We start from the raw sequence: 16205 nt of genomic DNA on the forward strand, positions 1-16205 counted from the left end.
TTATAAAATACATAAAGCACTCAATGAACAAATGGCAGACAGTGTTACAGCTCCAAACAAAAGAGGAACTTGTGAAAACGACAGCCATCCACATTAGAAGAGAAATATTCCAGGGAGACACGCTCTCTCCACTCCTGTTCTGCTTGGCACTCACACCTTTAACTGAATTGCTAAATAGAACTGGTTGCGGTTACAAATGCTACGGAAAAACAGTCAGCCACCTTTTATATATGGATGACCTAAAATTATATGCTAAAAATGACAAAGAGCTAGAAACACTACTACAGACAGTACACGGCTTTACCAAGGAAATAGATATGAAATTCGGATTAGAAAAATGTGCCAAAGCAACCCTGAAAAGAGGAAAATTAGTTAAAAGTAACAATATAACACTAGATAAAGCCAATTAAATAAGAGAACTAGACGAAAGCCAACCATACAAATATTTAGGAGTGAATGAACTAGATAGGATACAACATACACAAATGAAAGAAAAAATAAAGAAAGAGTACTATAGACGAGTTAATCAATACTAAAAACAGAGCTCAATGCCAAAAACAAGATAATGGGTATCAACACTTTAGCTGTCCCAGTTATAAGCTACAGCTACAACATCCTTAACTGGACACTAACCGAACTATCTAAAATAGACAGGAAAACAAGAAAAATAATGACAGGATATAGGATGCACCACCCAAAATCTGACATAGAAAGGCTATATATACAACGGACAGAAGGTGGCAGGGGTCTTATACAGCTGGAAAACTATTATAAAATAATCACCATAGGACTGCAAACATACCTACTCCAGAAGCAAGGAAATCTAATACAAATAGCCACAAAACACGAGCAAAACAAAAAACTGTTTTCAGTATTTAAAGAAGCTGATAAATACAAACAAGAAATCAATCTACCTAACAAATACGAAGAAGAAGAAGAAGAAGAAGAAGAAGAAGAAGAAGAAGAAGAAGAAGAAGAAGAAGAAGAAGAAGAAGAAGAAGAAGAAGAAGAAGAAGAAGAAGAAGAAGAAGAGCAAGAAGAAACAACAAAAGCTATAAAACAAATGATATCCAAACTAAAACTAGAACAGCAACGGACCATGATAAAACGATGGCAAGAAAAGCCCCTACATGGTAAGTACTGGGCTAAACTAAATGCGAAAGAAATAGACAGAGAAAAATCCCAGCAATGGCTGAGAAGCTCAGGACTCAAAGCAGAGACTAAAGGATTTTTAATTGCTGCACAAGACCAAAGCCTCCCCACCAGAAATTACCAAAAACATATAATGAAAAGAAACATAACAAGTAACTGTAGAATATGTGGAGATGGACAAGAAACAATAAATCATATTATCTCTGGCTGCCCAGTCCTGGCTAAGAAGGAATATATTCACAGACACGACAGAGCTGGGACCTATATACACTGGGAGCTATGCCAACACTATGGAATAACAACAGAAAAAAGATGGTATAGACACACGCCAGAAAAGGTCACAGAAAACGAGAAAGCAACCATACTCTGGGATATGCCAATACACACAGATAGAGAAAGTAAGGCAAATAGACCAGATATAGTTGTCAGAGATCATGACGAAAAAATGCTTTCTAATTGATGTATCAATACCGGCCGATGACAACGTTTTCCTAAAAGAAATGGAGAAACTTTCAAAATACAAAGACCTGGAAATAGAGATAACTCGAACGTGGAATCTAAAAACAGAAACAATTCCTATCATAGTAGATGCCTTAGGTATAATAAAAACAATATTCAGATAAATACATGACCAAAACACCAGGACTTACAAATATATATAACATACTGAAAATTGCACTACTGGGCACTGCACAAATTCTACGCAAAACACTTTCAATACAGTAACCATACAGCACATACCCAAGGCGCACACAGAGCTGCGCTCGGTAGCGAAGTGAAAGCACGCTATAAAAATAAAACTACTGAATAATAATAATAATAATAATAATAATAATAATAATAATAATAATAATAATAATAATAATAATAATAATAATAATAATAATAACACCGGGGACGTTTAACATGTGAGAGCGATAAAACACTGCTCCAAAATTTATCCAAAAACATCGGAAATAAAGACATCGCATGGAACCACAAATAGCTGACAATGGGTTGGACTATATCCGAGTAAGTAATACTCACTGAAATTTATTTCTATTTTCCAAATGAAATGATATAATTTACCTGGATATCATATCCACCGCTCGCACAGCACATGTAGACACGCTTGATACCTTACTATCCAACAACACCAGACCATCTCCGGCCCTAAACACCATGTACAAAAAAATTACAGATGAATTAAATAATACCGGTATTATTCAACCCAAGAATAACAATCGGTAAGTGCGTATTTTAAACTTGTTACAAAAAAAAGTACGAAAAGGCATTTTCAAGTAAGCAGCGTCCCTTAAATTAGATTCCGATACTGCAATCAAGATGTTTGACTCACAAGGAAACTATGAATACTTGGGAATAAACCAAGAAGACGGTATACAACATTCTACTATGAAGGAAACACTACGAAAGAAGCATTACAGAAGAATACGACTCATACTAAAAACTGAACTCAATCCAAAAATCGCATGGCAGCCATTAGCACTCTGGCACTTCTGGCAAGCCAATACAGTTTTAAGATCATTAATTGGAGTCTTACAGAGCTTCAACGCCTGGACAGGAAGGCAAGAAAACCACTAACATCTAAGAGCATGCACCATCCAAAAGCAGACGTTGATCGTCTATACCTACCTAAACGTGATGGGGGAAGAGGAACGATGTAGGTAGGACTGTCCTATAAGACTTCCACAATACCAATGAAAAGGTACTTTTCTAGTGCAGAGAACTGGATACTCTAGCTTGTGTGAAAACAGAAAATCAGCAAACAAAATATCACACTCTCTTGTCAAGGTAGATTGCAAATTCGCAAGGTGAAGAACCTGAAACCACTGCCTCGAAAGAAGCAAAACGGATCAATCAGACAGCAAAAAAGAACCGGCAGAAACAAATTGAGGAGCGGTGGAGCCAGAAGCCTCTCCATGGACAGTATATACTTCGAAGCCAAAATGCTGAAGTAGACCAAGCAAGAATCCATAAGTGGTTGAGAAGCTGAAGACAGAAAGCAGGGACTGAAGATTTCATATTTGTGGCACATGATCAAATCTTGCTTACCAAAATCTACCAGATTAATGTTCTTCAAAACGGTTCTGACCCTAAATGCAGATTCTGCGATAAATTTGATGAAACAATAGACCATTTCTTCTCGGAATGACACGAAATGAAAACAAAAATCGTCACGATAAGGTAGAACAATATTTACATTGGAAAATACGTAAACACTACAAAATCAACACTCCCGCTTACTGGTATAAACATCATCCAGGATGACTTTTGAAGGTAAAAGTGTCACTAATCTCTGGGATTTTCCAGTCAACGCCGACAGAACGATCCTGGCTAATCGACCAGACATAGTCATTCATGATGGAGAAGATAATACTTACAGACTAATAGGTGTAAATGTTCCCACTGATAAAAATATATCTGTAAAGGAATTTGACAACTTAAGTAAATATAATGACCTGGAAATTGAAATACAAAAGATGTGGCATCTTAAAGTGAGACATGTTCCTGTTATTGTGGGTTCCCTAAGTATGATAATAAAGGCATGTCAGAAACACCTAGATAATATCCCAGGAGAAACATCTCTCACTGAAATTCAAAAGAATGTGCTGACAAGTACTGACCACATCCTTAGAAAGTACCTATCAATTCAAATGTATGTGTTGTATTACATGAAGATATTTTGCCAATGCCTCTGCTACTTGCCCTCCGCAAACATCTCTTATCCTTCATTCGATCTAGGACGTTGGGTGTGCCTCATCGAGTGATTCTAACAAGCATGTAGATTAAAAGTAAATAATAATAATAATAATAATAATAGTAATAATAATAATAATAATAATAATAATAATAATAATAGTAATAATAATAATAATAATAATAATAATAATAATAATAATAATAATAACCATAATAATAATATATATGTATATATATATATATATATATATATATATATATATATATATATATATATATATATATATATATATATATATATACACATATATACATACATATATCATTCATATAAATATACATACATATATATATATATTTATGTATATATATACATATATATACACACACTTATACATTTTAATATGCAAAGAGCAATGGCTTCAAACACAGATCTCTGCACAATCAAGCGTATCACAATGTAGGCAGACATACGTATTTGTAGGGTTGTTTCTTGAATATACGTCCTCCTACACAAGCAATGCTAATACATCATGCGAACATTACAGAAAAAGATACAGCGTTACATTGTCTGTGATAATAATAATAATAATAATAATAATAATAATAATAATAATAATAATAATAATAATAATAATAATAATAATAATAATAATAATAATAATAATAATAAAAATAATAATAATAAAAATAATAATAATAATAATAATAATAATAATAATAATAATAATAATAATAATTATAATAATGATAATAATAATAAAAATAATAATAATAATAATAAAAATAATAATAATAATAATAATAATAAAATTAATAATAATAATAATAAAAATAATAATAATAAAAATAATAATAATAATAATAATAATAATAATAATAATAATAATAATAATAATAATAATAATAAAAATAATAATAATAATAGTAATAATAATAATAATAACAATAACAGTTGTAATATAGCGTTATTTGTTATGAAAATCATTTGTCATGCATTTATGACCCGTCCAATATAATCTATTTTGCTCCATTTCCTGGAGTCAATTCTTGCTCAGTTCTCAGGACCCCTTGTCTGAAGTTTATTATTTATTGTCTTCTTCTTTACCTCTTATATTCGTTGTCCATGTTCTATCCGTTCTCTCATCCGCTTTCCTCACTTCACCGCGTCTTTTATTGCCATTTTCTCTAGTGTTACTAAATTCTGACTTTTATTCCATTATTATCTTAATAGATCAACCATGTTTTCCATTGACACTTTTTATTCTATCAAATTCTCTTTTCCTGTCACTTTCATGACTGGCGTTAGCTGTTGATTATGAGATTATCTAGTAATTTGTGTAACATGTAAAACAACCGTTTCTTCAGTTTCTTGCTTTCATTTTTGGCACCTTTCTTCTCTTTCTCTTAGTTCCATTCTTTCACTCTTTGAATAATGGTAGATCGTAGACTGTGAACATGTCGGAAAACCAATTCAATGGATTTAACTGATTATGCTGACCGCAGTGCCTCAATTCTCTGCCTGATACTTATTTAACCGATACCGTAAGATGAGAAAGTAAAGTTGGCGACCTGGATGTAACAGGATGAAAACGTAACAGGAAATAATAATACCACTACATTTCTACACATATACGAGAAGTGCGGATGTTTAAAAGAAGTTCGATGCTTTGGGTAAAAGATAAGATAAAGGACGATTAATCAATTATGATTTTATTGAACTGCATTCCCTTCTGTGACACATACACCTATTGCAGCGATCCTTCAGTATTTCGAAGTCCTTGAAAAAGACTCAGACATTTGGGCTGCCAAACAGACCTTTCGCGATACTTCCCAGCACCCCACGTATGTATATATATATATATATATATATATATATATATATATATATATATATATATATATATATATATATATATATATATATATATACACCTAAGGCTTCCGCAGTGTTACTACCTACGAAATCCACTTACAAAAAATGGAATTCATATCCCGGGTCTAAATTAGTAACATTTGTCCAAGATGTCGCACAATCTGAGTAAAAACAACTGACATTGTTTCTAATAAAAATTCTCAGCCTGCGCCGTTACATATGTATGCATACACATAAACACATTTATGCCAACATTTTTGATTATCAAAATATTCTTGGTGATGCGATTGGGTAAGAGGAAATAAGTTTGTATTACAAACTCAAAACCACTAAACTGTACACACCAACCTACACCCAATTATGTTTCACTATTTTCTACTTATTAATTTACATAAATTCACGAGTGGGTATCAAAACATTCCAGTACTCGTTCTGTAGTGCACAAACAGATGGCAGCTCACGGTTACGTACGCAATGAGAGTTAGCAGCGACCTTCATGAGGCAGTGTGCCGGGTGACATTGCTGTGTTTACTTCGGAAGTTGTGAAATTTGTGTTTTTGTGATCACATGTATGCAGTGGTCTGCAATTTTGTCACAGAGAAGAACAAAGAGCCAACGTGAAATTTTGCCTTGAACTTGAACTTGAACATTGAGCGTGCTTCGGCAAGCTTACGGCGACGACGCAATTCCTCGTACGCAATCTCTTGAGTGGCACGGATGCTTCAAAAGTGGAAGATTGTCCCTGGAGGATGATGAGAGATTTGGAAGATCTGCCATGAATGTCACCCCCGGAAATGTGGTATTGTGCAATGAGAATTCGTTCCCTAGGACTAGACTGTGAATCGCTAGTTCTACTGCAACATTTTGAAGTGTTTGAGGGTGGACATTCGGTGAATTTCACGACCGGATATGTGGAGGACTAAGAATTACATTCTGTCACCGAGCTCTCTTCAATCGTGAGTTTCTCGCCAAAGACAACATGGTATCGATTCGGCACCTGCTCTATTCGTCTGTTTTAGCACTTCCAGACTTCCATCTCATAAAAATGCCACTCAAAGGCTACCGTTTTAACACCGTTGTCGATATCCAGAAGGTCCTCGACTCACTTACGGAAAATGACTTTTCAGGCCGGATTACAAAAGCGACAGGAATGCTGGGACCGGTTTATAGATGCTGAAGGTGACTATTTCGAAATAAATCCGGGAACCTTTTGATGCCACCTCATATTATACCCCTTTCTTGGATGGCTCTGAGCTCAGCGTCAGCTGTTTTACAACCGAAGTTTAAATTGCAAGAAACCATGAAGTTGAGTGATTTTTAGAAAAAGATCGCTAAATATCACTGAAATCATACCTTATAACCTGAGAAGACAGAGGCAATGAATAAATCAGTTCAGCCCAATCACATTATTTAGAATAGAATGCTGCTCTACGTATGAAACCTGTGCAGAACTGATGTAATTGTTACGACTGTCAACCATTACTTGATAGACTTATTTGTGGTTAATTGATGTAATGGAATATTTTTTAACAAATGCTGCTATAATACTTAGGAGAATGCGTTTCTTTTGGATTTTTTACTACGTGAAATATTTATTCTGTATTCCCCATTCATTAGTTATATGAGTGTCGTTGTTCTTGCACTGAACCACGTCAAATACTCGGAATTACACCCATAACACAATTAGGTACTTGTACCAATGGCTGTATAAAGAGTGTATTTTAGAAAATAAAATCAATTTTATGCAGGAGACAATGCGTAACATCTATGCTACAGAAAGTAAAATTATGTAAACGCATTTTTCTTCTCTTCGCAAGTAGAAAAATAGCGAACATGTCTTTTCATATGTGGTATTTTACAGACTAAAACAACATTCACCCTTATGGTTGCGAAGATAACATCATTGCATTTGCTACTTAAATGAATCACAAGCCAGCGTTTAGCTGAAATGGCTACGTTAATTTACTGCGGGATTAGATTTCAAAATATATTTATGTACTCAAACTGTGCTTCAGAAAGTCTAACGGATATTTTTAATAAAATATTTCTTTGTTACCTCTAATTGATTGAGCGATGGTATTAAATCATTGGCTGGAATTTTTGTCATCCTTTTCGTTTACTTTGTTCATTCACTATTCAGTTGTCTTTCCATTAGAATTATCTGTTATTTATGTCAAGATTATAATCGACGACCACTCTAATGTAATTTTTCCAACATCATTTACGGGAATTTTACGTGAAATCTGTTGTATACAAGTGAAAGTTGTCGGGTAGACAATTGCTTCTTTCTAAAACCATTTCCAAAAATACAAAACGGACAAGATGTCTGAAAACCTCTAGTAATATATTTTAATTCACCAGATCGCGTCATGAATGTCTTTGTAATAGACTTTTGCGCAATCTATATGTGTAGATATGGGTATTATATGTATGTCTTATATTCCATCAGAGAATACTAACGTCTTTGGAAAGAATAGATGCGGTTTTTATGGTTTCAGGAAAAGTATATCACAGACATCAGTTCACTCAGAACAGGTGGATTTCTATATTCTGAGTTTAGATTTTATGCTTCTTTAACGCCTCACTTTCACACATTAATTTTGTTAACAGACAATAAAGAAGTCTACATTTTGTCCACAAATTTTACAGTTCATAGTTCGAGTGTCTATTATTCAGTCATTTCTTCTGGATTTCGATTCTGCTCCCTATTTTTCTTCTATAGGTGTCCATGTATTATTTTGAATGTGTGTGTTTGTATGCACACACACACAAACGCACACGCACACGCACGCACACACGCACACACACACTCACATACACAATATATATGTGTGTAAGTATTTATTGTATTTAATTAGTTCGAACGTGGTGTTTTATTTTCCCTTATGACTTCTTGCTTTTAATATTCTCAATAAATTTCCGTTTGCAGTCATATCTTTGTTCAAATATTCGTTATGTCAAAGTTACACCTCAGACTTGTATGGTTATATTTTTTCTTCTTTAAACGCCGCGTTACTTTCCGTTATTAGAGCATTCAAGCTATCTATTGGTTATTAATGCTTACAGTTAACAAAACAATATCGCCAAATATTTAGAAAGTTTAAATGATTTTCAGTTGTCTCCATCAATATTTGCATTTTTGTCGCTATGCGAGTATTTCTCATGATTTGCCATAGATTGCCTCTTATTTTATATAGAACAAGCAATTATGCCTGTATTAGTCGTTTGAGAGATATTTTAGTTTTACTTTGAAATAAATCTGAAAGGTGTTGCATTGCATTTTATTTGGTCTTTCAATAGCAAAACATTTCCACGTTTGATTAAATTCTGTAAATATTTTATTGTCTAGTCAATTGCGAAATATTTTCATAATAGTTTCTAACTTAATTCTCTGCGATGGCACAGGCATTATAATTTCTACTCATCTTATTTTCATTTACAGAGCGTCAAAAAATCGAGTAGAATACACACACACACACACACACCCACACCCACACACACACACACACACACACACACACACTCACACACACATACACACACACACACACACACACACACACACACACACTAACAACAATATGTAATTATGTTAGATCAAATGTAATGTTTTGACTGTGTTTACATTAAACTTTTATTGTCTACTTTCATAAAAAGACTCAAAAAACTGACTCGTTTCGAATTTTACTTTCCGAAAATATCTACAGTGATTGCTAATTCTATTCATAGGTTACTTTTAATTTCTGGTTATTTACCATCAGTTTTAGAATGTAATTTTCACTGATTTCGTTTTAATTTCTATTATTAGCGTTAATTTTCCCCAATTTAAGTTCCATTTCGTGTATAGAATTTTCTCTGAATTTTATATTATTTTACATTTTCCTAAAAAACATTGACAAACTATATTTTGTAGTTTCTTGAGGACGTTCAGCTACATTTCACCTGGTTACACTCTTCAACCTGTGAAGGGGAAAATAATTTTGAAATAAATTCGCTTTGTCAGTAAATTTCACAAGAATAAAATCGGATTCACGCACGACAATCGCAGTCAATAACGAAATGCTTTGCACGTTTGCCTTCCTAAGATTTTTCCTTCAGTTGAAGGATGAAAATAATCGAATTCCTAAAGATTTTGGTTTACTTGGCATTTCTCGAAATCAGCTGATTAAATTTTGTATCAAACCCATATATCTTTCGTTATATTGGTTATAGTTAAATATTCGAAGCAATGCTTTCTAATAAATTTAATTAGAGTCTCTTAGGCGTCTTCACTTATATTTTGTATGTACAACGCCGTGCCTTACATTAGTTGACGCAGCAAAAAGTAGAAACGTGTGATAGTAACAAGTTAAGAGATATTTCCCGCTGTTTTGCGGCCCTCACTGATTTTTAAAGGGGAAAAGCCAGTTATGAGATTTCTGAGATAAAATGCCATAAAAATCTGTTGAAGATTTCACTTTGCATAAGATTCCGGTTAAATAACGGAATAATTCTAATTATTTTAGAAATATAAATGTCAGACATTTGCTATTGGGCTGCAAAATAACGGGAAATATCTCTTAAGTTGTTACTATATATTCATAAACGTCGGAGTTCAAATCATAAGGACACATTGCAGTGTAACCTGACTACATTTTATCATTCATTCTAATGTCCAGATTAGCCATTATTAAATGAAAGACAATAATGGTGCTTGTTGTAATATTAAATGTTATGGTTTAGAAGCTTCATCGTATCACATTGTAAGCTGGATATGTTAATATGTTATATAAGAGTACATGAAGTTGTTTTATTAAATAACCAAACTCCATCGACAAAACTATGGCTGCTCTTTAAGATGGATGACATTACTGCATCTGACGACAATTGAACAATTTATGCAACTATTATATATATATATATATATATATATATATATATATATATATACTATATATAAAACAGAGATGTGTGTGTAATCGCTTTTCACGTGAAATCGACTTCACCAAATGCTTCCATACTTGTGATACATGAATAATTTGACCTCGAATAAATGTTAGGCTCTTCATTTGATTTTTTAAATTAAATATAAATAATATTGCTTTATATTTAAGATTCACTACTTTAAAAAGGTTCCTCAATGTCAACTTCCGGTATTGACGTAACAACGGCAAAAAGCTTCACTCTCTATTTTGTGTGTGAGTGTGTATGTAAGTGTGTATGAGAGAGAGAGAGAGTAAATACTACATACACACCGCTCTCTCACTCTGTCTCACACACATACACACGCCCCCCCCCCCTTGACTCACTCACACGCTGTCTCTTACAAACACACACATACATAAATGCATACAAACATATTTACAAAGACACACGTGTGTATGCGCGCGCGTGCGTGTTTGTAAGAGACAGAGTGTGAGTGTGTCAAGGGCTGTGTTTTCATATGCATACATCCAAAGATGTATGTATATTTATGCATGTACGTATACATGACAACAAACCTCTCTCTCTCACTCACACTCTGTCTCTTACAAACACACACATACATAAATGTATACAAACATATTTACAAAGACACACGTGTGTATGCGCGCGCGGAGGCTCCGGTATTGAAATAACAACGGCAAAAAGCTTCACTCTCTATTTTGTGTGTGAGTGTGTGTGTGAGTGTGTATGAGAGAGAGAGAGGGAGAGTAAATACTACATACACACCGCTCTCTCACTCTGTCTCACACACATACACACGCACACACACCCCTTGACTCACTCACACTCTGTCTCTTACACACACACATACATAAATGTATACAAACATATTTACAAAGACACACGTGTGTATGCGCGCGCGTGCGGGTTTGTAAGAGACAGAGTGTGAGTGAGTCAAGGGCTGTGTTGTCATATGCATACATCCAAAGATGTATGTATATTTATGCATGTACGTATACACGACAACAAACCTCTCTCTCTCTCTCACTCACACTCTGTCTCTTACAAACACACACATATATAAATGTATACAAACATATTTACAAAGACACACGCGTGTATGCGCGCGCGCGTGCGTGCGTACGTGCGTGGGGGGGTTCCACAATCGCCATTTATTTCAATTACTCTTGTGAGGATATTCACGTAAATCATTTTTTTCATTTAATTCCCCATTTTAATTTTCGTCAAATTTCTAAGTACCAATGAGGCTTTTTGGCACATCTTCAATTTTCCCCATTCATGAGAGGCGCCCAGCCATCATTCATCTGAGAGTCCATCTACAGAATGTCCTCAAATTTTTATACAGCATATTTTGCCTTTTTTTCTTCAAGTATATAAACAACAATTTCATTCCGGAGCAACGCCGGGTGCCTCTGCTAGTATATATATGTATATTATTCACTTAGTTTTACATGATTACACTTTTATCGCCTTCAAAGTATTCTGCATTTGAAGCAATTCATTGGTCAAAACGTGTTTACTACTGTTCGAAGCTCTGCTGGAAATTTTGCGAATGATGTCTTTTGACGCCTCCGTCGTTTTATTCTTCATCTCTTCCATATCTGCGAATTCCGTAGCACCCGCTTTCGTCGCCAGTGATGACCTTCGGAAACAGGTCCAGATCAATTCCCAACTGTTCTTTTAGATCACGAGACTGGTTTTGATCTTCCTTGAGCAAGCCAGATACAAATTTTGCTACAATTCTTTTCATTCGGAATTCTTCGCTCAAAAATCGGTGGTAGGAGCTCCAGGACGACTAGTCATATCCACAAGATCGTCAATTGTTCTGTGACGATCCTCCAATATCAATTCATGAATTTTCCTGATGTTTTCATTCGTTCAGGAAGTCAATATTTGCTCTGAACGAAGTTGGTCTTCAAGCAACAAGTGACCATTCCTAAAGCGTGAAAATCTCTCGTAAAGTTATGTTTTACTCATGATAGCATCCTTGTAAGCTGTTAGAAGTATGACAACTGCTTCGATCGCCATTTTCCCGCGCAGAAATCAGAATTTCACGGACGTACGCTGTTCCTTCGGTTCATCCATCGCAAAAATCGACGAACAGGGAGAAGCACCGCAACAGAAAGACACCCCACCATGTGGTAGTACATCACTGGACGACACTAGTCGGCAGATTGATGTCTGGGGGTCGCATCAAAGGAATTCTAGCAGCAGAAACCTGAACTACAACGGACTTGCCCCACAGAGACCGCTTCCGGTTACTTTTGGGTACCCCATCGTATAAATATATATATATTATTTCACGTTGCCCCAGGTCACTCAGCTGTAGAAATAGTTGGAATGTGGCGGTTGCCAAACTGTATCGGCATTTGCCTCCCCATGATGATATTGGTGGCGTGGAGAGGGGAGCTTGGTATGCTTGGGCGACTGCTGGTCTTCCATAAACAACCATGTCGGGACTTGTGCCTCGGATGGGAACTTTCTAGGTGCAATGTCATAAGGCGTCCTTAACTTTTATATATATATATATATATATATATATATATATATATATATATATATATATATATATATATATATATATATATATATAGATATATAGATATATATGTGTGTGTGTAGATAGGTATATATACATATATATGATACATCAAGTACAGGACATCACCGACGAGTAAGAAATACGTAACACACACGAGAGATAAGCTGGAAACAGGAAGTAATTATCAGTCGTCAACTGAGGAGGGGTTAAACTTCCTTGGTATTTTGTCCTGTACTTATATCTCGTGTGTTTACGTATTAGTCACTCCTTGGTATTGTCCCGTATTTGATGTATTTTATATTTATTTATTTATTTATTTATTTATTATCGAACTCCACGCAGCTATGTCCACAGTATATATATATATATATATAAATATATCACTCAACGTTTTAATACATGTACTTATTACGCTACTAATAGTTTCCCAGTGTCGTGATAAGTACATGTATTTGAAACTTGTAGTAATATTGAACTCTCATTGGAAGCAGTACTCTTCACACGGAATTTCACGGAATTTCACGTAGTTAATTTCTTATATATATATATATATATATATATATATATATATATATATATATAATCATAAATATATAAGGATTGACAGTAACCTGCTTCTCCAACATTCCCTGCCCTGTATATCTATATATATATATATATGTATATATATATATATATATATATATATATATATATATATATATATATACATATATACATATATAGTGTTCAATTCCAGTGCAGTAAAATGTAATGCTTAGCCTATGATTTGAACTCCGAAGTGTATGAATATACACTGTAAATAATTTAATGCACTCTATTAGCATTTCTGCCATTTCATCGCCGCCAACAATATGTGAAATATTAAATAATGAATGAGTAAATGATAAAAGTTGGGTTTGCATTATTCACAATGCTAATTCTGACTTTTAGCGATATTCCTTCTGACAGTATTAGCTCACTATTCCCCTTAGGAAAGGCATAAAACTCACAATATATCATTAATCTGCTTCACAACACTCAAGCAGGAATTAGTTGTTTATTTCTTTTTCTTTTCTAATGCTTTTGTTGGAAGGTTTAATTTACTTTGCTGACAGGTGTTTTCCCGGCATGCCTCTTCCTAAGACGGTAGAAATGCTTCAGATTTATTTGATATCTAATCTATTTAGAAGTTTTGCAGAATAGAATTAATGACAGAAAATAACAACTACAGAGGGTGTAGGATAGGACAGAGAATGGGAAGATAGAAGCGGAAAGTAAAAGAAAGATTTTCTATTGAAAAGAGCTGTAGGGAAAAGAAAAAGTTCTCTTATCGGGAACGGAGTGACAGTAATAATAATATCGGAATGACAAAGAAAATAGGAAAAAATTAAAGATGTAGCGGAAAACGACTGCCACATTGATGAAAGAAGGACATTATAGTTGTAAAATGGGGCATTGTTGTCAATGAGAAATGTCTGAAGATGTCTGGCTAATGTGCCAAGTAGTTTAGCAGTCTTTGACTACGGTCTGTCCGTTTATAAGATGAACAGCAGGAAGCTTCCGTATGTCTACATTTACTTATTTATAGTGAACAATGGGCAGGAAAAAGTTTCCCTGCTAAAAATTACTCAGACATGGTGAAATTTCGAACACAGTTGCACACACTCATCAAAACAGCGAGGGAGACCGGATGTGATCGCTTAACTTGCTAGACATAGCAGAAGAATTCTTTATTTTGCTCATTATCATTAAAATTATACATTGAAGTTTTTCCTTAATGGGTTATGATAGCCATTCTTTCGAAAAATTCTATTTATGACAATCGAAAGACTTTTCAAACTTGATGCATGTCTTTATTACTTGTGTAAATATTTGAATTATTTCATTGAGTGTGGTGTCTGACCACATCGATTGTCAAACAAATTCCTGCCATTAAATGTCTATCTTTCACATACCCGTATTTAAAGAATTACATTAATGTATCATTTCCATTTTAGGTACGGTCTTGGTGGATCAATTCTTTTTCGACAACGGCTTCATTGTTTCCTTATATAAAAAGCCAAGTCGTATCGATCCTGCTCGATACAGTTTACTCTGTTAAGTATTTGAGAATACTGTTTTATTTAAAGACGAACTGAAAATCTAGAATATTTCTTTTCTTAAAATTGACTTTCTATGTTATTAAACTGTAGACACATTTTATCTCTCGTTGAGGCAGATTCAGGCCGAAGCGATATTGGTCGCATCCAAGAAATGTTTATAGTAATTCTATAGTGTTGATCATATCTCTATTCGACCAGACATTTTTAAGAACGACAATATTTGCCGCGTCTGACCTCTTCAGGATGCATGTGATTTGTTTTTCGATTATTTGTTTGAGACATTGCATCCAAAAAGAAAATTTTATATTGATTGTAGTTGTTTGTCCACCAAACAGCAGTCACTGCTCATAGCTTTGCAAAAAGTAGTGTCTTAGTGAAGATCATTAAGGTTTTTTGTATTTTTCGAAATAATGTATCTACAAATATATTATCTAATAATATTTTTCTATAGTTAGACGTTTGATGGTAATTTTGGAGTCTTATTTTTCCTACCTTGCATAAAGCGCCGCGTAGATACCCTCATAATTTGCCATATTCTACAGTACTGTTTGTACATGAATGCTTTATACCGTAAGATGCAACACTTGTGAGGAGAATCCATAGTTTATTTGTCTTTCGTTTTCTGTTTCTATCATTTACATTTCCATTTTTATATTATTGTCTTAGAAAAGATATCAGTTACGACTTCTATTCCTGTTTCAATATTTTGGCTTCACAAAACGAACTCATTTACCAGAGACATTACCAATTTTATAGTTAAGCATAACATCAAATAATGTGGCTCTTTTGTAGGTGAATCCAATCATTCCCAAACAAATTTCTACCTTCTCCATTCGTTAATTTCATATACAATAGCAGATTCAAGCTAACGCTATTGGTCACATATAATGTGTGTTGGGCAATCTATGAGTCTGAAGGTATGTAT

The 16205-nt window shown here is 34.2% G+C and overlaps 1 protein-coding gene across 6 annotated transcripts in view; it reads left to right on the top strand.

Annotated features, from left to right (window-relative positions):
- LOC106870917 (neuropeptide Y receptor type 2) overlaps positions 1–16205 on the top strand; it is a 768756-nt gene that overhangs the window by 658021 nt on the left and 94530 nt on the right. The gene's annotated exons all lie outside the window — the stretch shown is intronic.

Source organism: Octopus bimaculoides, chromosome 22, assembly GCF_046866305.1.
Source record: "Octopus bimaculoides isolate indiv1 chromosome 22, ASM4686630v1, whole genome shotgun sequence".
Lineage (NCBI taxonomy): Eukaryota > Metazoa > Mollusca > Cephalopoda > Octopoda > Octopodidae > Octopus > Octopus bimaculoides.